General features: G+C 44.2%; 1 protein-coding gene across 2 annotated transcripts in view; it reads left to right on the forward strand.

Moving 5' to 3' along the window:
• The window catches only part of PLPPR1 (phospholipid phosphatase related 1), a 641,269-nt gene that overhangs the window by 529,695 nt on the left and 85,235 nt on the right, over positions 1 to 26,339 (forward strand). The gene's annotated exons all lie outside the window — the stretch shown is intronic.

Genomic DNA, 26,339 nt, shown 5'->3' on the forward strand with positions numbered 1-26,339 from the left:
TTAGCATCCGCATCCCACTTAGCATCTTGCACTGCTCTTACCGAACGTTTCACCCTTTCTTGGCGTCTATTCAGGTTTCTCTCGTGCGCCGCCCTAATCCAGGCATTGAGAGCTTCGAACTGGGTCGGTCTAGGCATAGGTCTCATTGAGGTCATAACTGCTTTTAATCGGTGTAGCACCTCTAATCTGAACGTCCCGTACTTAGGAAACGTCAGTTCCTCATTTCCTTCTGTAATCTTACTCCACTCCGAGATCCACATTACTGTATGTAGCCCCACATTCACCGCCATGTAATAGGCCGGCGTACCCTCCGGCGGGGCTTCTTCCCCTTCATAAGATCTCCGCCTTTCTCTCTTAAATGCCGCTCTTAACCATTTAAAACATTTCATGATTAAACATACAATTCTCAACCTCGCTATTCTGTTTACTTCCTGATGACAATCCACCAATCCTAGCGTGGCTTTTCTAGCTGGCCTATCACAGCGCGGTCTTGCTCCGGCCGGCCAATCCCAGCGCGGCACTCTCTGACGTCACTAGTCTCCGCTTCGCAGCAGCACCCCTCCTTTCTCAGCTCGTCTCCCGGTCATGCATGCGTCCCATTCATACACTGAAAAAAAATGACTACTTCCGACCAAGCCGTCACTTCTCTTGACTGTACGTCCACAGTCTGTCTGTAATTGTCACCACAATTGACGAAACTTCTCCCGTCTCTTCGATAGGTTGCTTACACACAGTAACTTCCGACCAGCGTCCGTTACTCACGCACTCACTCTTACGCTCCCCCTATCTCGGTCCTGCGGGCGATCAATGGTACCTCATGACCCCCTTCACTCTGGTTGACAATTACTCTGGATGTCCGATACACCCGAACCACTTAAGCTCTCTTTGAACTTAAGATTTGCACCGGTTGCGCGCGCTCACAACCTGTCTCACAGTCACTCTACAGGCATTCAACTCCGCTAGACATTACAACATAGATACAATACAGAAACACCGCAATCTAACACGCATGACCCTTTATACTCACTCTCGACCGATACTGCTGCTTTTCTGGTCTCACGTCATCCGGATCTTCTTCGGCGGGCGGTTCTTCCGATCATCGATCTCTAGGGGCCTTGGGGTAAGCTAACCTGGCCTAGGTCACCGTCCTCAAGAAAGCAACCATCCTCTATAGCTACCAACTGCTGGGGCTCGAGATTAGATCAATATCTTATCACTCTTGATCTAAATCTGATTCTGGTCGACTGAATCTTTATTGCCTGTCATTGAGGAAAGAAGGTGCATCTAATACCAGGTTAGTTCAATCAATAACAGGCTTGACTCGGAAGAACCACAGACTACTTCTAGCTTTCAAAGGTTTATTATAAGATCAATATAAGTTGCAAGTACAGGCATCTCAAAATGAGATTCACGAGATATACGGGCCCAACTACATACATGTGCTCTCTGAAAACCCTCAGGCGAGCCACGAAGACTACAAGTACCAATTCTAAAAATAATAGGGCTACCAGCATAGACACGTATTGAGATCTCTCTGACATTTACAGCAGGAGGGAAAATTCAGGTTAGGCTGTCCCTACCCTGATCTGGATGGTATCCCTACTTAACAAGCTCTCATCCTACCAAAAGGTGTCAGTTGTGAATGTCTTCCTAAGAAGATCACCCACTCTTAATCTCTAAGTGGAAACCTATATTCGCCAGTCATGACCCCTCTCTGCCTACCCATCCGCTCTCTGAAGGGTCCTCAGGCATCTGTTCTACCTCCACCCAGGGGTGCTGTCCCTAATACAAAACAATAACATTCTGAGACGCCCCTCGGGAGACGCCCCTTCACGTGATGTTTTCTTCTGGCTTTTTCCATGATCTTCCCCGTTGAGCCTCGTGCGTTAGAGTTGACCTTGCTTCCCAGACTCGTCTCCGGCCCGCTGATACACCCCAACATTCTCAAACCCTCCTACATGTCTGCGTCAAGCTCCTAAACAGTTCTCTATTCATCTCATTTATTAATTTGGACCCCCTCACATTTGCAGACAGACATCCGTAGCTGGATCCCCATTCTCATAGACTTCTAACAGAAGTTTGCAACATTTCTAGACACAAGTCGGTCCGTGCCTTTACGTGCAGATTAGAACCGTTAGGCCTACAACCCTTCTCGCAGCAGTTAACTAATATAACATGTTAGCATCATTTCTGAATTAATAAAAGGAACTCACATCTATGGAATATAAGTCTAATGAATAAACAACATTAATCATAACATTTGTGCCGTCCATTTAAATGAAAGGTATACCATTCTAACTCTTTCAGGCATGGCCATGTGGCCTGTTCCCTTCTGTGCTTTGCAGCACGACCTTTTCCCATTAGCAGCTACATTTATCATGGACCTTGATTAATCACATCTAATAAGGTTATACATTTCATACTCATTTCTACATTGGTTCCACTTCTATATGTATATTCTCTACGTTGGCTACACAGTTTAGATATAGGTGAATATAATATTCGCACTCATGGCATTTCTCTTCATGACTTGTGCGTACTACATGTAATTCGGATATACTCATACATTTTACTCAGTTTACGCTCTTTACGCTCTCTCAAGACTGCACTGTATTATATTGAATGTGCTGCCTCCAGGGCAGCCGCGAAGTTGTGCTGCCCTGGGGCAGCACATTCAAGTGAAATATGGAGCGGCTTTGAAGCAGCCGCTCCATATTTTACTGTGTAGGCGGCAACCTGCCTGCACTTTTAAGAAGGGTTAGAGATCCCCTTGTAGGCGGGCGGAGTGAGCGACTGTCCCCACCTGCAAGAGGATGTTTTGGGGGTCCATAGGACCCCTTCACACCCTTCAGAGGGCTGCCATTCAAGGGCGATCTGACAATGTGCCACCTTTTAGTGTCACCTGTCAGAACGTCTCCTGACAGTTTCTTTGAATCTGCACCCGCATCTATAATACGGCACAGGTGCAGAGGCAAACAGATTCCTTCATTTGCATGTGGCCACTCCCCCATGCAAATGAGGAAACACCCTTTGAAAACGTTCATGCTATATGTTTACCAGCGCTATCTGTATTACAGAAGGGGCCGCACAAGTGTCTGTGGCCCCGTCTGTCATACCAAAGAGCCCAGAGGCCTGAAAAGCGGGTGCAAACTCCTGTTGCACCCTCGGGACAGCCCCAGGTGTTATAAATAGAACCTCTACTTGTGATATCTTAAAGTTAATAGATGTCGAAATATCCAAGTTCTGTGCTGGAACTGAAGAAATCTGTATTTTCAAGTTTAATCTTTTTTGTGTTACTCTATTGTTCAGTCTTTTTCTGGGAAAAAAGCTAAAAACTCTGTCTTGAATTCTGTAGCTAAAAACGTGAAAAAATGTATCTAAAGATCAGGTTATGATTATCTTAATTCCTTATATAAGTTCTGTATGTTATCAGATTATCTGTCTAAACATCACCCAGTGTTAGGAAAAAGATGTAATACTCTCATCTAATTGCCCTGTTACAACCCCGTTTTATCCCACAAACACTGTTTTTAACTGAAAAGCTTCAAAAGCATGGAGGACAGGGAATTTCAAAAGGGCCAACTCTCACACCCAAAACCACAGATCCCTGTGAATAGTAGTTCTGACCTGTGCTCTCTTTGTGTAGAGAAGACCTTGAAACCACTGTGGTGCCTCTTCCTAGAGTAAGTTAGGAAGCAGATGTGTCCCAACGGCTTTACGATTTTCCTTTATTATTTGAAGCCATGAGTAGGTTGTTGTTGAACAAAGGTTAGGAAGAGTTAGAAAGTTTGGAAAATAAGTTTTATGATATCTTGGAAGCTGTCATCTTTGTTTTTGTATTTTGTATTTGTAGTTGCATTAAATAGTGCTTACTACCCCTGACGAGGCGTCAAAGCGATTTTTCGGCAAGTCGCACGCATTTCCGGAACCCAAAAAGGATTAGTGGCGAATTAGTATAGGGAAAAATGAAATTCATTTGAGCGGTGGACATGTTACTCTGTTTTTTTAATTGGAAAGGATAGTGGAAGGATAGAAGACGGAAGGGTTTGCCTTTATATAGCGCTTGCTACCCCTGATGAGGTGTGAAAGCGCTTTTCGGCAGGTAGCATGCTACGCCATAACCCAAACAGGATTAGTGGGGAATTAGTAAAGGGGAATATGAAATTAATTTGAGCGGTGGACATGTGAGTTTGTTATTTGTATTGGGAAACGGTAGTGCAGGGATAGAATAGGGAAAGGTTTGCATTTATATAGTGTTTGCTATCCCTGATGAGGTGTTTTAGTGTTTTTCGGTGGGTAGCACGATATTCCGGAGCCCAAACAGGATTAGTGGGGAATTAGTATAGGGAAATATGAAATTAATTTGAGCAGGGCGATTTTTGTTAGTTATTTGGATTGAAAAGGATAGTAGAGGGATAGAAGAGGGGAGGGTCTAGAATGTTTTATTTTTGTTTTTGATTTGGAGCTCATAGCAGTAGGAGGAGGTTTGGGATGAGTAAAGGGGAGGGGGTGGCATGTAGAGTCAGATGGAAGAGTCTAGAAAGGGTTATTTTGGGGATCATAGTAGTAGAATGGGGTTTGGTATGAGTGTGAGAGTGAGGGTAGAGAATATATTGAGAGAGGCATAGGGGGAGAAATATAGTAGTGCATTAGACAGAGTAGTAGAATGAGGTTTGAGATGAGTCAGAGTGACATAGAGGATATATTGAGAGAGGTATTGGATGCAAAATATTTTAGTGCTTCGGATAGGGTAGTAGAATGAGGCTTGGGATGAGTCAGAGAGTGGAGGTAGAGGATATATTGAAAGAGGTATTGGGTGAGATATTGGGTAGTGCATGAGATGCTGATTTAGAAGCAAACTAATAAATATAAAGATACATAAGTACATGGAAGATATATATGTATAGGAAGGTAATGTATGTAGATTTAAGTTGCATTAAATAAATTCAGCCTTTCAAGTGTTGCTGTCTTTAAGGTAATTTATTTGTTTTTATTAATTGTTTGTAATTCAAAAGTGAAGCAATTGTAGATAAATAGTTATGATAAAAGATTTACTTATTTATGTAGTCACCTATATACATGTTAAAAATAGAATAATATAACCATAAGTAATATGTGCATTTGTTATGCAGAACTACCAAATATCTAAACATTTTAAAACATTAAATATAATACATGTTTATACAAAGCAATACACATATGTAGGTACACATATATAGTCCAAAAACATGCTTATATACAGCTGTTAGAGAACTTTTACAGTAAATCACCTTTGAAAAATAAGAAAGGGCCACACTTTGATAAAATGTCGGTGGTGGAACTACAATAACTTTAAATTAAACTGCTTAGGAAATGTTGTCAGTGACAGATGAGTTACACCATAACAATTTGCTGTTACCACTGACTGAGCCAGAATGATGACTGGAATAGAAGAACAGAAAAAGGTTACATGTTGTATGTTGGAAGACTTCTCATCTGCCTGATATAGGAATCCGAAGTGAATTGACTCCACCTTGCTGACCTACAAAAGCGTTGGGGTCCAGGTTCTGTCCATGGCAACCTGTTTTTTGGATCTTCTCTCCTGAAGTAGTTAGTATAGAATGTCTTGTAGACAGAGAAAGATGTGTCCATCTAACCAAAATCCTGAAGACCAAAGGCAACTGGATGTTTCTTCATCCATCCCATGTGTAATATCTCCTTTGTTTGTATCTGAGCAGCAAAGAAGGCTCTGCACTCATAGTTGCTTCATTTCAGTACTGGAAATGAACTCATCCCCCATTGCCTAGTGCCATATGTTTTGCTTCATACATCAAATTCCCTTAGTCTTTGTGGTCTTTTACCTTCTTTATTTTCTTAACTAATTAACTGTTTGTTCAGTCGTCACTCATGCATAGCACAGCTTTCTCTGAGGAAAGCCTTGCTACCTGACCAATTTACCAATGGAGAGTGCAGTACATCTTTCAGAACCCTTTTAAACATAAAGAAACCATTTTTGTGGGCTTTGTGGACACAAAGAAATTGGTCACCAACACTGCCCATGAAATGCTGTTCATTGGCACAACATGAAATTCTGTTACTGTTCTGGAATGAATTGTTTCTCTTCAGGAGCCTGTCCATACCTTTTGTGAACATACATCTACTATAACTTGGTAATTACATAGGGCATTCTGAATCATGTATCCATCTTTTAAAGGATTAGTTATGTATCAGATCATCAAATGCAACTTTACATTTCTCCGCACTAAAATCAGAAGAATACTGAACCCCTCAAATTCTATTTTCCTAGAAGAATTTGGATTGGCTTTTTTCTGTGGTAAATTTAATCACATGCCTTCTCCTGCCCTCTCTCTCCTTAATCTTGAGGTGTCCATGATGTCCATTTTTTTAGTTTGGATGAAGAGCCATCTTGAGCTTATCAAAGATTTCTGACATATTATTAGTCAAAAGCTCTACACATGAGAATTCTGGTATTGAATTCAATATTTCAGCCCCTGAAGATCTAATTACCTCTAGTGCTATTGAAGTGGATGTTGGTGCACATGGTTAGCATTACAACAGAGTTTAATAGAAAAAAGGTGCTGGGATTCATGCCCCACCTGTATGTCAAAATAGCTATGGCGACCTGTTATGAACCCTAAACAAAGACCTGCAACTTTTCACAACAAATGAGGTATACATTCAGAACATTTATGTATAAAGACTAAGTAATCAAATGCATATCCCCGGAAGTGGATGTAGACCAATATATGGGATTACAACCTTTGCAGAAATTTAAAAGATGGGGGTTATGTGGGTGCAGAATTAAGTACATGCTAATGTAAATATTGCATATTGTAGTGCAACCATTAACTAGAAATTGTAAATAAATAACAGACAACATAATTACCAATTTAAACAATCACACACTTGATAAAACAATCTAAAGATAAAATACAATAAGGTAAATTATGCTATTACACTACATTTGAAATATAATCTCACTTCAAATAATTCATGTGGCTGAGAGGAAAATGTAAAAACTGAATAAAAACAGGACCCTTCACATTCATTAAAAAGTTTGTTTAAGAAGAATATTCCTGCACTCTAGTTCAATAATAATATGTTTTAAGTCAACAAGTGCATAGTCTCTTTAACGGCAACAAGAAAATGATATTATTTATAGGACTCCTCTTGGACCTACTAAGTAGAGTCCGTGACAGTAGACTGATTCATACATGCACTCAAGCTTGATTTTCGCTCTTTTGCTGTGAAATTGATCCTGACCCTTCTTGAGAAGATATCAAAGAAGTCAAGAACAAATGGGGATAGAAAATTACTATTATGTATATCACAACTGTGAGTTAGACATTTTTTTTATTAAAACGCTAAAATCATGGATGATAATTTCTATAACCCTAGAAGTACCATTGCTAATATTTGTCTCATGCCATGAAGGCATATGCTGGAATAGAAAGTGCCTATGATAAAGCAGAACTACAAGGTGATCTGAATATGAATATGATGTATGAAGGTGATCTGAATATATGCACCTATATGTGCACTTACATCTACCAGGGAGAGTTGTTTACTCTTAAGGAGAGATGTGTAGATATATGTGATTTTAGCCCATTTTAAATCTATCTAAGACAGGTACCACCTACAATGTAGAAAAATATTTTAGATAGGAAAATGTGTATCATGATTGTGTTAGTAAACAATTAATGATCGACTTTGGTCAAAATATTTAGGAGCATGTCAGGTTTGTTTGGTTCCTCAAGACTGCGCATGTGGAGTTCAAAAGATGCTCACAAGTCAAATTGTTTGCCTCCCAAAGTTTTCACGTTGACTGTATGCTCTGCTTCATCTCTGGGTAGACAGAAAATCTATTGTCCACTTCTGAGGGTAGATTGTGTGCTTTAATGACTGAACTCGGAAATGTGAACTTTAGTCTTTGTACTAAAGATAACAAATGAAGTTCTTTGAGAACTAGAGTAGTGTAAACTATTTTTTTCAGATGGAGACTTAGCTTAACCTCCAGGCTCATAGTTGATGGAACAGGCAATGGAGTTTTTCAATCTCTTTTTTGGCAATCTACTTAGAATCAATTCAATTCTATTCTAGACCGAAAGTAGGCCCCAGTAAATTATTGTGACGTTTCTGCCGAGGGCAAGGTAGGATATATTTTTCAACTACCATTCTCATCATCTCTGATGGACAATGAGCTGTCAATAGAAGCAATTTACCCATCCTTAACTTTTCATGCCCTCCACCAGTCAATCACAAGTGCTGCAACAAACCTCTAGAATTCATTGCCTGTCTTTATAAGAACTTAACCGGATCTTCTCTCATTCAGACCACCGTTAAAAGCAAACCTTTTTAGTCTTCTTTAGTTGTATTATGATTGTTATATATGCTGCTGCTTGCTGGCAAACCTACCATTTGCCCTCAAGTGTTCCATCCAAAAAGTACAGAGCTTTTTTCTTTTCTGCTTCTCAAATGTACTCCATTCCGTCTTATATGTAAAGCGTACTGCTAACTCAACTGCGGTGCACTGTACATTAGAAAATTGTTAAATAAATAATCCTCAACACACATACAGATATTTTACATGGGTTATCTGCAGGAATGAGCTAAGAACATCATGTTCCAACTACTATACCCTAAAGTAATCTTCAGAAGGGTAGACATCTTTCTTAGCTACCTTTGAATTCACGCATTCAATAAACATGCCGATCCACCCAGTTTCGGCTGAAAGCACTTGGTTCTCAGTAGATACGTTTTGTTCACAACACAATGTATCATGTTCTACTTGTTAGCTTCAATAGGAAATTTTAGAAAATTCTAACTGGTTTCCCCCTCTGGGCACATTCGACTGTAAACATTACAGGGGTTAGGAGGAACCTCCTAATTATATCACAATGGGAGGGGGGTCACTTTAACGCAGGTGATATATCGTAATACAAAATATATTGCATCCGCTATGTCGACTATCACTATCGGGAGGTATACATTACTGACCTCGCTATAATGACATGGAACCTAGGATAATGTTAAGCATTTCCCTTTCTGTAGAATTTTCTGTGAGCATGGCCATCGTTTCCAGCTCTCATGATGCACTTTAAGATACAATCATCTGGGAAATTAAAGACTCTGGGCAGTGCCCTGTTAATGGTTACACACATGTGCAAATTTATCATCACACAGGTCTTCTCCTCGACCTTATGCATCTGTTTTTGGGGTGATTTTTATGTAGGAACCATTCCAGTCCATTTTGGTATGTACAGACAAGCAGACAGACAGACCGACATTCAGGGTGACACATAATTTTTGAGAAATTAACATTGCTGATACTATATCACGGGGTTATTGTATCTGAGACATACCTGCTTAATGCTACTTTTGATAGTGATAAGTTGCAAATCAAAGTTTTAGGAACAGAACCCAACGTAATGCACATGAGAAGACACACATTATAGTAAACTGTTATTAAGAAACCAGCCTTGAGTCTATATACATCTTTGTTATTATACATATTGATATCTGGTGGCTGAAAACTGTCCTTCAGGCAGAGTGCAGGGTAAACTTCCACTTGAGTACTTCAACTCTATGGTGTTTCAATAAATGATCAATTAAATGCAGGTTAATTAAATTATGTGCCAGAGGGGCTTGTGATGGGGCAGCAGAGTCAACTAGGACAAACACTAGCGACTCATAAGTATAGGAAATTATCTCTACATTTTGCAACTTCACCGGATGGGGTTTTGCTCCTTAATATTGTATTTGTATTTTTACTTAGTATAAGACAAATGCTTCTTGAATACAGCTCTCAAATAAATCTGTTGTGTCAGTGAAATTCTTCTTTCTCACAAATATCACAATATTTGAGTAATATTTATGAAATAGTCATTATTAAATAAATATTTGTATATGTCTGCAAGCACAAGTGTTGTACATGGAATAATGCTTGTACATTATCCCATGCATAAGTGGGATAATGTACAAGCATTGTCTCAAATTATCGTTAGAGTTATGGCATCAAAAAAATGCAACAATTGCACATAGGATAAAAACAAAAAATCGGAATGCACCAGCTCAGGGTAGGTGCTAGAAACATCAACATTTTCTTCGGGAATGCAGTCAAAGGTTACAAAAGAATACATAGATGAAGGGGCATATTTAGAAGGGGATATCACCACCTGAACATCACTTTTAGCGACGTTCTGGTGTCTCTATATTTACAAAGCGGCGTTAAGCCACTTTATGTGGCTTAGCGCTACCTTGTATATAAGGTCCCTTTATGCACATCTCTTAGCGTGAAAGGGGTGTGCAGTGGATGCTGCTGTGGGTATTCCACTGATGCTGCCCTAGATTTACAAGGAGGTGTAAATCTGACGCAGCTCCAAAAACTAACACCATGCAAGACCAGGCGTTAAAATGGCAGAATTAGGAGAAATACTTTTATTTCTTTTTGTTTTTGCATTTTCTATGTGTGCTGCATTCTGTAGCACACATAAAAAGAGCAAAATGCCATTAGGGGGGCCTTTCCTGCACATAAATATTCATTACATAGTGAGGATTTGCTACTTCTATGTGTGCTGCATTCTGCAGCACACATAGAAGTAACACATCGCCATTAGTGATTGTTTATGTACAGGAAGGGACACCTTCCTGCACATAAAAAATCACTCCCTACAATGCAGACACCCTAGCACTGTAGTGCAAGGGTGCCTGTCATGGCACTAGGCAGCTTAATTTAGGGTCAGCATTAGGGAAAACACAGGGGTGTGGCGTATTCTTCTCGTACCGTGGCGCTACCAAATTTGGCCCAACTCCATTTCCTCATAAATATACCCTGAAGTTTATGTTTAGCGTTAAAATGGTAGGACTATATAAATGTAAACCCTCTTCTATCCCTCTGCTATCCTTCTGAATCCAAATAACTGACTAACCTATCCATCACTCACACTCAACTTACTTTGATATTTCACAATACTAACTCAACACTAATCCTTTATGGGTTCCGGAGTAGCATTCTTCTCGACGAAAAAGTTCTTCAATGACTCGTCAGGGGTAGTAAGCGCGATATAAATGCAATTACAATACAAGACAATTCAATACAATGTAATCAAGATGGCACTAAATGATTGCAATACTGGACTGGTGAGGATGGCATAGGAATGGGATAGTTAGTAATATAAGATAATTAATATTGTATCTCAAGCTAACATATCTACAGACTGCTTGTCCTGAATCACAGATGTATTTGACTGGGAGGCTGCTATGTTAGTCTGGTTATAAAGAAGCTCCACTGCAGTGGCTGGACAGTGAAATGGCTATACACTGTAATGAAGGTGCAGTATTTTATTTTATATTTCCTGGCTACTGCACCAGGAGATACCACGCCTGCTTCTTATAGTCAGAAGCCGATGCACCACTGAAACATCATGTCATGCTACATGGATCAGTAGCGGTAGGGCTGATGCAATGTGGAGCAAGCTGCTAGTGTTTCCCTCCATTAAAGTGGTCTAGGGGTCCGTCGGGCACCGGTGTCACCACGCTTGTTTGCTGTAGGTAAGTAATCAAAGGTACATTGTTTGTTTGATCTGCAATAGCAGTAGGCGGAGAGCCCTCAGCAGCCTGAAACAAGGGTCCAGCGTGGGTGTCAGACAGGAGGTCTGCTCACAAAGAGGAATCATTCCTTCCATTGCTGCTAGATTTTTAAACCCGCCCCAAGCCCAAAGCCACTCAAGTATAAGGCCAATTTTAGCCCAACCCAGACCAGTGTCAGCCCAAAAACCAGCCCAAAGTCGCAACTCCCAAAAAGTTGCCACCCGCCAGATGTGGTTTTTCCCCACACAAATGGGAAGAATGTCACCCACTTTTGTGGTAACCAGAAGGGCTTGGGCTGTATTTTTCGCAATAAAACGTAAAGTAAGTTGACAGACGACGGAATAGGGTAACAAAATAAAAAAAATTAAAAAACACTTACCTTGTGCCTGCAAGGTAAGTGGTTTTCTTTATTCTTTTATTTTGTTTCGCCATTCCGTTGACTGTCAACTTACTGCCCCCCTTCCCACCCTGCCTCCGCCCCGCTGCCCCACTGCTCTTACCTGTGCTGGCCACGCCAGGCAAACAGCCCTTACTGTTCATTGCATTAGCAAAACTCTAGTGTATCTCATAGATGTGGACTTGAGGTGAAGTTAATTGCTGGCCACAGTACACATACACAAATCAGGATTTGATGCTGCGGTTGCATATGGAGAAAGCGGGCTTGGCATAGGGAAATGCACCACCCTCCACAGCCTGGAGTGAACCAGCTCCTGCTTCCCCAATATGGTGCTCTCCTGCTGGCCTTTCTAGGCAGCTATCTGGTCCAATTCCAGACATCTTTGGCCTCAACTTGTATTTACACCATCATTTATTTCTTCTGGTAACTGCTGATGGGTGCTCTGGGGAAATAGAGTTCTTAAGTGATGCTGTGAGTCCTGACACCAGTGTGATCCACTGAATGTTCAAGCACTCTGACAACGCTTAATTTGTCAAATTGCTGCCATTTTACGCCCTTGATGCAAGCTCTTTTTTGGGCCATGAAACTCATACAAGGCACATTAATTCATGCTAGTGCTTAATTTGAAAGAGAAAGAGTGCCGGTGCCCGAAAATCTGTTGATGCGCCGAATACTGAGACTGCGTGGTCTTAAACCACCTCAGGCTTCTTTAATCCACTTCTGGACAATGCCTACCCTTTTATCTAATTTTTGCAGGTTCCTGATATCTCTCTTTGTGATGTTTTTCCTCTTAGTCCATCTTTCTGAATTGTGTGTAGTTTCCTCTCTTGCGCTCGGTATACATCTGCTGCGAAAAAGAAGTTCCGGTCCCCAAAAATAACTGCTGGTGTCCCCCACGGGCTCAAATTAAACCCTGATGCATGCACTTTGTGGCCCATAGATGCATAGACTGTAAGGCACCATTGGTGTCTGTAGCTGTGCCCCCATTAGTAAATGCGTGGGGGCACTGACACTCTTTACCAGGCCCATTGATGCATGCAGTGTGGGGGATGGGCAGTGATACCCAATACTAGGGACTTTTATGCAAGCACGTTTGCAATATGGTGGGAAATTGCAGTATTTGACATTGCAGTGCTTACAAAGAAAACACACACACCTCAAATAACCTATTGGTTTTGCAGTGTTTTTTTTTACAGATTTTAGGGCAAAGCAGCATTGGCAGGGATGTGTGTGCAGGTGTTTTAAGCTGATGGCTTCCCGTTTTGAATTTTCCAGGCTTCAAGCCAGAGGTAAGCTGTGTAACAGGAGTTCTGATGCCAGGCAGCAGCAGTTCCCTTCTCTTTGGTGCTGCTTTGCTGGCCCCATGCTTGTTGATGCTTTTTCCGAATTCATTAAAGTCTGTGAATCACTGGCTTCACTACTTTCAACTTGGCAGACTGTAGCAATTCTCGAAACAGTGCATGAAATGAGAGTACGCTTGTCTGTAATGTCACTATTTCAGAATCCACTTTTCTGCCTTTTTGGCACAACTATTTTTTGTGCATTTTGATGTCTGTTTAAAGTTGAGTCATTATGCATGAGAGAGTCCTGCTGCCTGTGAGGTCAGCTTATGTAATGCCCCAATAAGGACGCTACAGCACTGGTGAGGTTAACGGTGTATTTAATTATATCTTTCCCTAAAGAGCGCCGAGCCGATCTACCTGTAACCTCAGCTTTCGCGCCACTCAATGCGCGATGCGCGCGCAGCTTCAATATGGCCGCTGGCACGTCACGTCGGTGCGTGACGTGCAACACTAGAGCGCGTCACCACATATCTCCCCTTTTTTCCCAACAATGAAACTGTTAACTCACAGTCCGCCGTTCATGTCAAAGTCTCGGAACCATGCTGGTTTAATTGCCACTCTACCTCTCCGGGTCAACCTCACCGGGTCAGGCAGGGTATGCCTCTCCTGAGTCTCTCCGTCTGCTCCTCCACTTCCAAGCGCAGCCGCGCTTTCATCTCGTCTCATCATGTCTCTTTCCCTCACAGCCCCTTGGCTGCTATCACCAACTCTCTCTTCCTGCTGTTCTCCTCTTCTCTCATCTGGTTCCACATCAGCTTGCTCTTGCTCCCCGTTTCTTTCCTCCATGTCTCCTAGGTCAGCTCCACCTTGGTCCCATCGTAGAACCCCATTGCATCTTGCCATGCGATCCTAGGACCACACGTTTCCATCACTTAACAAAGCTGCTCTGCTGAACACTTCCTTGTCCTGCATGGGCTTACTGTACTTGCTGTCGCCCTTTCTTTGTAGCGTGGCCAACTTTACTCGTACCCACTCGCCTTTTTCCAAGTCTGTCTCCTTCACGTTTCTCAGGTTGTTGTAGTGTCTCGCGTAAATGGCCTGTGCCTTTTCCAAATTAGCTTGCGCTACTGCTGGGGACCACTCGCTCGTTACGGTTTTTTCCATCCATACCCGATTGTCTTGAGTGAATGGTTCGCGACCCCTCAAGATTTGGAAGGGGCTGTATCCTGTTCCTGTGGGGGTGATTCTGTACGCCCACACCATGTGCCATATCTCTCTTTCCCAGTCTTTGTTGCTGGAGATGGCTGCCTGGACCGACCCCATCACCACTCTGTTAAATCGCTCAACCAGTTCGTTTCCTGCTGGATGGTAGACCGACGTGTGTTTGGCTAGTATTCATTTCCTCTGCATGAAATTGCTCCATTTTTCTGACCTGAATTGGGGGCCGTTGTCACTCAGGATGGCCTTAGGTATGCCCTCTCTCACGAAGGTCTCCGACAGGAACTTTATGATGGTCTCAGTATCCATCGCCTCATCCACCTTCAACTCTGGCCATTTGGAATATCTATCCATGAGGACGCACACATCTTTCTGAACCCCATGTTCATTCAGGATCGGGCCCAGGATGTCCACCGACAACTCCTCCCACGGGTTCTGTGGGGGGTCAAACTTTCCTATGGCTGGGCGTAGTAATTTGAGTGTTTTGTCTGCCCCTTGGCACTGTAAGCAGTCCCTGACGTGCCTTTCAGCTCGAACATCCATCCCTAGCCACCAGTAATTCTGTTTGGTCCTCAATTTCATTTTTCCTATTCCCAAATGTCCTTTGTGGAGCATGCTGAGTAACTTGGGGATGATATTTGCCGTAGGGATGACCTTCTCTCCCCTGTACATGAACACTCCTTGGTCGTCCATCGACAACTCCTCCCTGATCTCGTAGTATGGCTTGAGGTCCTCACTGGTCTGCTTTTTGTCTGGCCAACCCTTTGTGATGAATGATTTTACTTCCTTTATGATTTGGTCTTCGTCATATGCTTCCTTCCATTCCTGATTTCCAATCACTCTTTCTTGGTCTTCTGTGAGTGCTACCAATTCTTCCACCCCTGCTTGGTCTTCTTCACTCTGTTCCATGGCCGCTGCCCTACTTAAGTAGTCCGCAACTCTATTCCTGCTACCTGGGATGTACTCTACATCGTATCTGAATTCCAGGAGTTTTAGGGTCATTTTTGAGATCCTAGGCGTGGCATTGGCGTGCCCGCTGGATGTTAGTACTTTCAGTAAAGGCTTATGAGCCGTTCTTAACTGGAACCATGTGCCCCACAGGAATTGCCGGAATCTCATCATTGCCCACATGACCGCCAGCATCTCTTTTTCTATAACACTGTATTTCTTTTCCGTTTCACTCACGGTGCGGGATGCAAAGCTAAGTGTCTCCATCCTACCTTGTCCTCGGTCTTGCATCAACACCGCACCCAATCCCTTGTCGCTGGTGTCGGTGGTGAGTACCCTCTTGCCCTGGGGGTCATATCCTTGGAGTGGTACTGCTCCTACTACCTCCCTTTTGATGATTTCGAATTCGTTTTGTGCCTCCTCCGTCCAGCGGAACTCAGTGCTGTCTCTCGTCAGCTGCCTCATGTTATGTGTTTTGGTGGCGAAGTGCTGTACAAATTTGCTGTAGTATTCCGCCATGCCTAAAAATGACCTGACTTCTTCTTTGTTGGTGGGCGGTGGTGCTTCACAAATTTCTTTCACATTCTCCGCTTTCGGGGTCACTCCTCGCACCCCAATCTCGTGTCCTAAGTAGGTCACCGACTCCATGCCTATCCGGCACATGGCCCATTCTGCTGTAAGACCTTTATCCTCTAGGATTTTCAGTACCTTGCTTAATTTCACATCATGATCTGGTTTGTATCTCCCCATTATCAGGATATCGTCCTGAAAATACTGGATCCCCTCCGTGTCTTTGAACAGTTGGTGCATCAGTTTCTGGAACACCGCAGCTGCCGAGGCAAGCCCAAACGGCATACGGCGGAACTGATAGCATCCGAACGGGGTGATGAATGATGTTAATTTCCGGCTCTCTGGGTGTAGTGCAATCTGGTGGTAGGCTGAAGTCAAGTCTATGGTGGAGTACCACTTGATTCCTCTGGTCTTGGCTAGCATTTCCTCGATTCTAGGTAAGGGGAACTTCTCCACCACAATGTTCTTATTCAGTTCGCGTAGGTCAACGCATAGCCTGACCTTCCCACTGGGTTTCATAACTACCACTAATGGCGCCAGCCACTCCGCGCATGTGATCGGTTCAATGATCCCTTTTCTTTCTAAGTCCTGTAGCTCTTCCTGTACAGCTTCTCTCACTGCCAAGGGCACATTTCTCACCTTGTGGGCGACTGGTACTGCTTCCTCCTTTAGGATTATCTTGTGTGAGAATTTCTCCATCCTTCCCACTGTGCCTCTGAATACTTTGGGGAACTCACTCTTCCATTTGTCCAGATCTGGCCAGGCTTCTAGTTCAGTGAGCAATATTTGTTCCTTTCCCCCTGGATCCAACTTGATGCCCAGGTCGCCTTGGTCCAGCCATCCAAGCACCGAGGGCCCTCTTTCCGATATGTAAAGTTTGCATAAGACAGAACGGCCTCTGAATTCAAATTTCAATGGTCTGAATCCTGCGTGGGTATGCGGTCCCCGTTATATGTGACTGGACGAATATCCAGCTTCTCCAGTTCTGGGCCTAGATGTGGTGCGAAGCTTTCATTCCACACCGATCTCTGGACGATGGTGTAAGGCGAGCCCGTGTCAGCTACCAGGCTTATCGGTACTCCCCCTATTGTCATTTCCAGTACCTGTTTCGTCGTTCTTCTGCCACCCACGCTCAATACTTGGCCGTCGATGCTCAGCACTTGGTCATAAATGCAGAGCACGGTGACGACGTCCTCCTCAGTGCCTTCTTCCTGTTCTTCGCCCTCTTGTCCAATATATTTTTCCATGCCTTTAGAAGACTTCCTCCGACATACCTTCTCATAGTGGCCCACTATGCATTTGGCACGGAACGCTGGGCACTTCCTGTCATGTGCCTCGTGGGACCAGCTCCCCCATCTGTAGCATGATTTCTTGTTGCTCCCTGCCGGTTGCCCTGGGGGCCTGGGTTGCCTTGCCATCTGTTGAGCCCTTTCACCGACGACCCTTTGTAGTTGTAGTCCTTGCAGGGCTCTTCTTCGTCGACTTTGTTTACCATGGTGCTGGGCGCCATCTCCTTCTTCGTTGCATCCGCACACCTGCGCGCCAGCTCTGCCCTCTTGACGATTACCATCACCTCCTTTAGTGTGGTGTCCCCACTGGCCCATAGCTTGTCCTGCACTGCCGTGCTCTTGGTGTGCTTCACCACCTGATCCTTGATGAATTCCTCTTCCCAGTTGTCATATCTGCACGTGGACGCCAGTCTCTTCAGGGCCGCCACGTATTCCTCTACTGTCTCACCTGTGCGTTGTTTTCTTTGCTGAAAATTAAACCTGTCCACCGACACACACACCGCCGGCCTGTAGTGTTCATTCAGGTCATCAATGGCTTGGGCATACACATCATCATCGGTGCTTCCTCTTTGTTTTGGGACCAGGCTCTTATAAATTCTCAGTCCTTCCGGGCCTAGGTTGAGCAATAGGATGCGCTTTTTTCTCTTGGGGTTGAACTGTTCTTCGTTTTCGTCTTCCAAAACCCCTATGAAGTTATCAATGTACTCTCTCCAGTCCTCCCACTTCATTAGTGGTTTGCCTGGTCTGGGCAGAAATTGCACCGGCACCATTGCATATCCTGCCTGCGCACTCATCTTCTCGCTTTTGATCGTGGGTGGTGTGCTCCCTTGACTTCTGGGACTGCCCGGTGTATTGTCCTGCTCTTCTTTTCCCACGTGGGACTGGGGACTACCTGTGTCAGCGCCCTCGCACTTTTGTAAGGTAGCCAGCGCGGTTATCCCTGTATATGGTTCGTTGTGTGGTTTGGTGCGCTTTGCTCTGTTCCTCTGGGGTCTGTTCACTCCCCTCTGGCTTAGTTTTGCTTCCCTCCGGGGTGATTATGGGCTCTGCCACGCTCTTTAGGGTAGGGTACCTGTTTGGTAGCTTGTTGGTCTCCTCTTGACCATGTGCTTCCCTTGGTCCCCTGGCTCCGTGGTTCTGCTTGCTGCTGTGCGTCTGCTGTTCACCGGTGTAGTGATATTTCCCTCGGTGACTTCTTGTTGCTGCGTTGGTCCTCTGTGGTATGCAGGGTTTCAACATCCCACTCTCGTCGCCATTGTAATGATGGGGAAATCCCCAATAAGGACGCTACAGCACTGGTGAGGTTAACGGTGTATTTATTTATATCTTTCCCTAAAGAGCGCCGAGCCGATCTACCTGTAACCTCGGCTTTCGCGCCACTCAATGCGCGATGCGCACGCAGCCTCAATATGGCCGCTGGCACGTCACGTCGGTGCGTGACGTGCAACACTAGAGCGCGTCACCACAGCTTACTCCTTGAATCCTTGGATCCGACCTTTCTTTGTGCATGCTTTGACAAATATAGCAATTGATGATAATTTAAAGCTAATAACACAGCTCAATGCTAAGATCTGTTGGTCACAAGTTTGATTCTCGCAGTTCTGACAGCTTTTCGGTCTTGCTGATCTTGTTTTATGCTTTTTATTCCTATATGAGGGAATGGAAGTATTGCTTCCTCACCCTGAACTCCTCGGCAGCTTGGAAGAATCTTATGATAGGGAACTACAAGTCGTCCAAGAAATATAAGACAATATAATGAAAGATTGTTAATCGCAGTACATTACAGCATTCATTACAATGCTTACTTTTACAATACGAACTAGTAAACCACGATGTAAAGTACATTTTCAAGGCAACTCAATACAAGGCACTCTTTTTGCAATGCTTCATTTTTTTTTCTAAAACATAATGATTATCCGTAATTTCTGTTTTGGGAATAAAATAGACTACATATGTAGATAGATAGATAGATAGATAGATAGATAGATAGATAGATAGATAGATAGATAGATAGATAGATAGATAGATAGATAGATAGATAGATAGATAGATAGATAGATAGATACATAGATAGATAGATAGATAGACAAATGTATGTATTTTATTTTTACTTTTGACCCTCTACCCAAACCTGAACCCTAAAAACCTTTACCTTCCTTTAACTATTCCCACCACTAAACCCTAAAAAAACCTTACATCCCTTTACTTGTTCCCAGTCCTGAACCTCTAAAAAACTCATACCTCCCTTTACCTCTTCCCACCTCTAAAACCTGAAACACCTTTCCTCCTTTTACTGTGTAGTGCAATTGTAGCCTCTTCTATCTACGTATACTCTCTGTGAGGGTATCTAACGACTCACAATAGCACTGAAAATGCAGCATTTAACCTCCAAGAAATCTCCATGAGAAGATCTATTCAGTACAAGTTCAGTTTTTCCTCTATGTGTAGGCTCTATGGGGACATCTCGTTTCTGTCAGTGGTTCTATGGTCTTTCGTATTCAAGCAATAATTGTAAAGATACCTACTCAGTGGAATTGCTGCTATATCTCTCTACAGTCCCGTGGGACATCTAATTTCTTACAGTGGTGCTTTTTTTCTGTGTATATTCTATGAGGTAGTTTCATTGCTGTCGTCGCTGAAGGAATTATTTATTTCTGTGCAGTCTCTGTGAGGATATGTAAGAACTTGGGGGCTTCTTTACAAAGCTGATAGCGCTGCCAGTGTGTCACTTTTATTGACGCACGGATGGCGCAATGAGCTTGCCCATATTTACAAGGCCATGTAAAGTCACCCTGCATAACTTTTCATGGCTTTGTAAATACGGTCCCCTTTCACACATAATTGTGCTTGAAAGGGGTGTTCCATGGGTGTTGCTGCGGATGTTCCCAGCCAACATCCATGGAACTTGACGCATTCCCAGTTTTACAACATTTTGTAAAACTGGGAATGTGTCATAGTCCTACACCTCCCTCTGAGGTGTAGAAATGCTGCAACAAGGAGAAATACTCCTATTTCTCCTCGTTGTTTCCTCTTTCTATGTGTGCTGCATTCTGCAGCATGCATAGAAAGAGGAAAATGCCATTAATTATTGTTTTTGTGCAGGAAGGTCTGCCTTCCTGCACGAAAATAATCTTCCAGGCGGCACAGGCACCCTTGCAAAATGACACAACAGTGCCTGCGCTGGTGTATGGCAGCCAACTGAGTGCCAGCACAGATGAAAACACAGGTATGCGTCAAATTGTTAATAAAACACATCCCTGAGCTGAAAATGACACAGCATGGTGCATCTAAATGGCTTTCTGCACCACGCTGCATAATTTTCTTGTAGATGAGGTCCTCAGTTATTAGTTGGGGGTGTAGGCACCCAACACAGGTAATAATCACAATCCTCGTTAGGGTGAATCTCTAAAGTCGCTAAATGAATCTGAGCTCAAATCCCGGTGGCTATGGAATAACAGACAGACATAACTCAAAGGCAATGTGTAAAGTATTCACTTAGCAATAAAACAGTAATAAAGTCAAAATGCAAAACAAAAAAAAATATCCTTAAATGAGTTAGAACAAATAGAATAAATTGTAATAAATAAAGGGACACCAAAATGACAAAAATCCAATAAGTGGAACCAGAGATAATATTTTTTAAAGCTTTACTTCAAAAAAAATGCCAAGAAGCACAAACTTCTAATGATAGTCAATAGTTGCAGTAGAATAGGACCTAGGAGCAGTTTGGCACTGACTGGAATGAAGCACAAGTCATATACACTAAACAGGTCCATGCTGGCACCAAAGATTTACATTCTAACTTTAGTCCGTTAAGTCTCAGTCTACTACAGGAGTACACATCTAAAGCCCCAGGACCTCATAGGAGACACTTAAAGATTCACAGGGTGGCATGCAGAGACCAAATAATAGGGTACAGTATATGTCGTTTGCCGCTTGTCATCTACACAGTTTCAGGAAAAAGCCTCTTGTTGCTCATTTTGCACCTGTAGCTTTACCAAGAGGTCAGCCTCATGACCCTTGGAGTTCCACATCTTTCCGCTGGGTTCAAAAGAGACAGCAGGCCCCGCCCTCCAGGGCACTTCCCAAGATGCAGACAATAGGTTTACTCCTCTCCTGAAGGGTGTAATGCAGTGGATGCCTGGAGTTGCCACAGTTATGCCTGGCACAATCTACTGAGTGGGAATGATCCATGGGGATGCCCTAACCAATAGAGTAAAGGATCCCATGACTAACCATACCCACTTTGGGCATTTTCAGCATGGCCAAAGTCTTTGCCCACACTAAGCTTGGGTATGAGGGCTGGTAGGGTGTTTGACGAATGTACTATGGTAATCCTAGTGTCCTCCCACATCCAACACTAGAATTCAGTTTTAGACAATTCTTATATCCCCAACAAACTCAGTCTCAAAAGTCTGGCAAAGTCAATCTGAATGTTCAGCAGCCTGACAGTGGATACATACAAAGTGTTTTGCTTCTGTTTCCATCCTTTGAAGTGCGCACCAAGCGTTATATGTAAGCCCAGCAGACATGTCAAACAGCCTGTGGCACTGTAATGTCAAAGAGTGCCACTGGGACTTCGGTCTGACTAGCTGGAAGGACAAAATAAGAACCCTACCCAAGTGTCAGCTAACATCTTCCTGTGCAAGGAGAGTCCTCTTTAAAATAGCCCTAAGTGTCATATAAAAGAAGACCAGCAGACCTGTAAAACAGGATGTGACAATCAAGCAGGACATTTACACTTTCATGTTAAAAAGGATTCTTCCAGGCACCTTTCATATTCTGTTGGGTTCAGATGGGGTCATCTCTGGCCATTCAGGTCAGACTATTGTTTTGCTCCTAGGAACAAGTTCACACCTCATTCATGCCTATTTAAATGCCAATTATTAGCTGGCTGGAGTGGAAGAATAAAATGCAGTTTTAGTTTCAGGGACTTCAGGAAGGGCAAAAGGAACTTTATAAAAGTTAATTTTCTGTAATATTTAGAGCAAATCCGACTCCACCATTAAATTGGATTTTCAACAACTGTTAAAAATAGTTGTTTAATTATTTTTCTAGTCAGTCCTATTTCCAAGACACAGGGTTAGTATTTAATATTGCATTCCAGTCTTTTCCTATGTAACAGCTAAACCAGCTAAAGTGAAAAAAGCTTTGAGGGTTTTGCACTGTAAGGACATTAAGATTTTACTTGTCTAACCTTTACAAAAATTCACCTTGCCTATATGGATAATAGGGCCTTCTTAGAGGTGACTTATAAATATTGAAAAGGATGGTTTAGGCCTGTTAAAAGGCGTTATTTTGACAGGTTGAATTTGCAGTTAATACCTGCACAGTCTGGCTACTGGTAGCAGGCATGCAGTCATGTATGTGTTGTCAATGCAGTGGGTGGCACAGTGCAAGCTGCAGCCCACTGGTGACATTTAAATCACAAACCCTGGATACACTGTTAGTACCATATACTAAGGGCTTATAGGTAAGTTAAATATGCCAGTCAGGAGTATACCAATTTTAACATGTTGAAAGGAGGAGCACAAGTACTTTACCTCTGATTAGCAGGGGTAAAGTTCACAGAGTTTTATAGCCAGCATAAATACGATGTAGCAAAAAGGCCAAAAATATTTGGGGTCATTTGGAATGTCATCTCTGAGGTCATAATCAGTGCGACGGCGGCATTATGGATTTGCAGCTAATCATAATTGCAGAATGTAAGTTTATGTTCCAGATTGCAAACATGTTGCACAACTGGGGACCTATTATGTAAAGGGCACATTTTCCCTGTTTGCGCCCGACGCATCTTAAAACAGGTGCGCTGTGTACAAACAGGGAAAGTGTGCCCTATTACATGGACTGTGCAGCACATTCATGTGAAAAACGGAGCTGCTGCTTTGAAGCCGCTCTGTGTTTCAAAGTGCAGGCGGCCACCTGCCTGCACTTTTAAGAGGGTTCAGAGGGATCCCCTAGCAGACGGGTGCAGTGAGTGGCTGCACCCACCTGTAAGGGAATGTCTGGGAGGGTCCATGGGACAGCCTTCACCCTCTCCAGAGGGCTGCCATCAGGGGGCGCACTGACAGTGTGCCTCCTTTTACGTGGTGCACTGTCAGTGCACCTCCTGACAGCTTCTTTGTCTCTGTGCCCGTTGTAGGAGAGTGGGGTCTGCAATCCTATGGTCACCCCCGATTTTTGCTTTTTGCTTCACTGGTTTATGACTTTCCCTGGCTGTGGGCCTGCTAATCAGACCCACAGCCTAGCTGTTCTCTCTCTAAATTGTCAAGCATGTACCTTAGGTGCATTTACCAATTGGTACTGGGCCACCTTATCAGTCCCTGTACAGCATACCTTAGGTATCCAGGGCATAGGTGTACCCAGGGCCTACCAGGGGCTGCAGCATGTATTATGCCACCCCTGGCTGGCCATCCAAATCTGACACAACTGGCTGCGCGACAGCTGGGGCAAGGTGGTGTAATCACCCTTTGCTTTAGATATAGTATCTCTATATCTAACCCTAAAATGGACAGATATATTCCTATCAGTCACTCCTACGGCAGGCCTTATCAATCCTGAAGGCAGAGTGCTTGGAATTATGTGAGATGGTGCTCTGGCATGAGCTGAGCCCGTTTGCAGCTTGCGGAACCAAGTCCTAATAGCTGTTCCATGATAACGCTATACCATATACTCTTAAGTGCATTATGATCCTCGCGGTCAAATGCTAACTCTGGTATAACATTATCAAAACAGGTCGAGTAAGGTGTCATACGAATTGGAATACTAACCCCTCGCCAATTCTGGCGTCGGGGTTAGCATTCCACCCTTCTAGAGGGACACGACGTGTATGTAACTGTGAACCCCGGTTAAAGTTAACTCGAGCCTCAGCATCACAAAATGGATGCTGCCACCACAGACACAAGTCTGACCTCCTGCTGCTGGGAGTCCTTCCAGCAAGGGAGGCTTGGACAAAGGGTTTCCTGCCTTGGGAGGTGCGAGCACCACCCCAGACAGGATTTTGTGTATTAGGTAGGACAGGGCTCGAAGGAATGAGACATGCCTGGGGCACACAAGGTGTCCCGTGCATACACCGGTCAGAACCAGTTCCTGGGGCACTCCAACCCCAGAGCTGGCGCAAGACCGGACAAAGGAAAGGGGGTGTAACCACCCCCCTTCCTGGTCCCACCCAGAGGAGGGACTTAGTCGTAGTGCAGCCCCCCTTTAGCCGGATAAAGGTAGGAGCTGGTCCCATTCCAAATTAGATTATCCTGATCAACTTCACAAGAAGAAACTCTGGACCTCGACGTTCTGCTCCACAGAAGACAGAAGGAATCTCCCTTGTGGGCAAGGAGGGTCCACCCTGCATCTGCAGGCACCATCAGCGTACCGTGACTTCCCTTTGTCGTCTTCCTGCAAAGGATCCAGACCCCAGAGCCCAACGAGACCCAGATTCCCCGACCTCTCCGACCTCAACCCACATCTGCAGCTGAGCTGAGACCCGTGGGTGTGACAAAACACGTGGGACCGGCCATCTTGAAAGAAGCAGCACTTCGCTCCAGCACGACTCCTGAGGTATCCTCCTCCAAGTGCTTTGGGGACTGAGAAGCCCCGACCCCGAGCAGCTCCTGCATCGAAGACCAGCCCTCCAGCATCCACGAGATCTGCATGGGGCCCTTCTGCCTGTTTGCTGCTCGAGGCGTTGTCTGGTCACTTGCCGGCTGGCTTGTGGCCTCCTAGACGACGAACACCGACAACGTTGCTGCAGGTCTGGTTGCTCCAGACTGGCCCTTGCTCCCTTCCAAAAGAGGAGCACCCCGGACCCTCCTGGTCCACTCCAGACGCCGTTTCCACTCACCGCGTGGGTTGCCTTTGCCAAGGCCTGTTGAACCCGAACCCGGAGACGACACTGCTGACAGCGAGAGCCTGCGTGGGACAGCTCGTGCCTCCATCCTGGTCGTCGAAGACACCACCTGGTCCACGTGGCTGCAGAGACAAGCGTCCACCTTCACCTGATCGCGATGACGACATCTGGTTCCACTCCTGGGTCCACTCCAGTCACTGGCTAGTGACTTTGAACATTGTCCCCTCTGCTTTCAGGTTCCTCTCTTCACTGATCCACCCTTAGATTGCACCGGACATCTTCCTCCTGGTCGCCTGCAGCATCTTTCTTCAAGGCTCCATAGACTTCGACGCGGAAACCCGACACAACTTCGCACCTATGCACCCGCAGCCTGTGGGTGAGGTAACAAGAGCATTTCGGTGCTCAGGAGTAGCTTCACTATCCTAGTGTCCAGTTCCATTGTCTTTTCAGTCCTACCTAGTCAGGAACGTCCGTACTCACCTTTTCTTTAAACTTTACTGTCCATAGACTTTTGTACGCATCTCGCGTGTGAGTTCACACTCTGCACACGCGCTCCGCGGGCCTCCTATTACTTACCTCAAGTTAGCATAGCGTGGTCCCAGCGATCCGACAACCTCTGGATAGCTCCATGCCTTTAATTGACTTTCGCATTCCATTTATCTAGTATATAGTTTGTCGTGCCCCTAGGGCACCATTGTAAATCGTGCAACTTGAACATATTTTTCCTAAGAGTTTGTCATGTGCTTAGCCCTCTGACCTCATAAAGAGTTCAGAGGTGTTGTTAGATAATAAATAACTGTTTATTTTCATAACTACCTGTGTGGTGTCCTTTTCATTTGGTATTCAAAGGTTATATGTGGTAAAACAGCAGGCTTCACATGCCATAAAGAGTTTAGCCTAAAGACTGCTTTTGTCCACGCTACTAGGATAGCTGGTCTATAAGGTTGACTTACAACCAATCACCATAAGGGTTGTTTGGACTGATACAAGGTGATCACTAGAACTAGTGAACATCATATATCAGGCCAACTTCTCACACCCGTATCTATCATACGGCGCGGGAACAGAGGCAAAGGGATTCCCTCATTTGCATGGGGCCATGACGTCATGCAAATGAGGGCACTCCCTGTGAAGATAGCTCTCGCCCTTTATCTGTGCCAGCGCTATCAGTATTACAGAAGGGGACGCACAAGCATCTTTGG

This window comes from Lissotriton vulgaris, chromosome 3_1 (assembly GCF_964263255.1).
Source record: "Lissotriton vulgaris chromosome 3_1, aLisVul1.2, whole genome shotgun sequence".
Lineage (NCBI taxonomy): Eukaryota > Metazoa > Chordata > Amphibia > Caudata > Salamandridae > Lissotriton > Lissotriton vulgaris.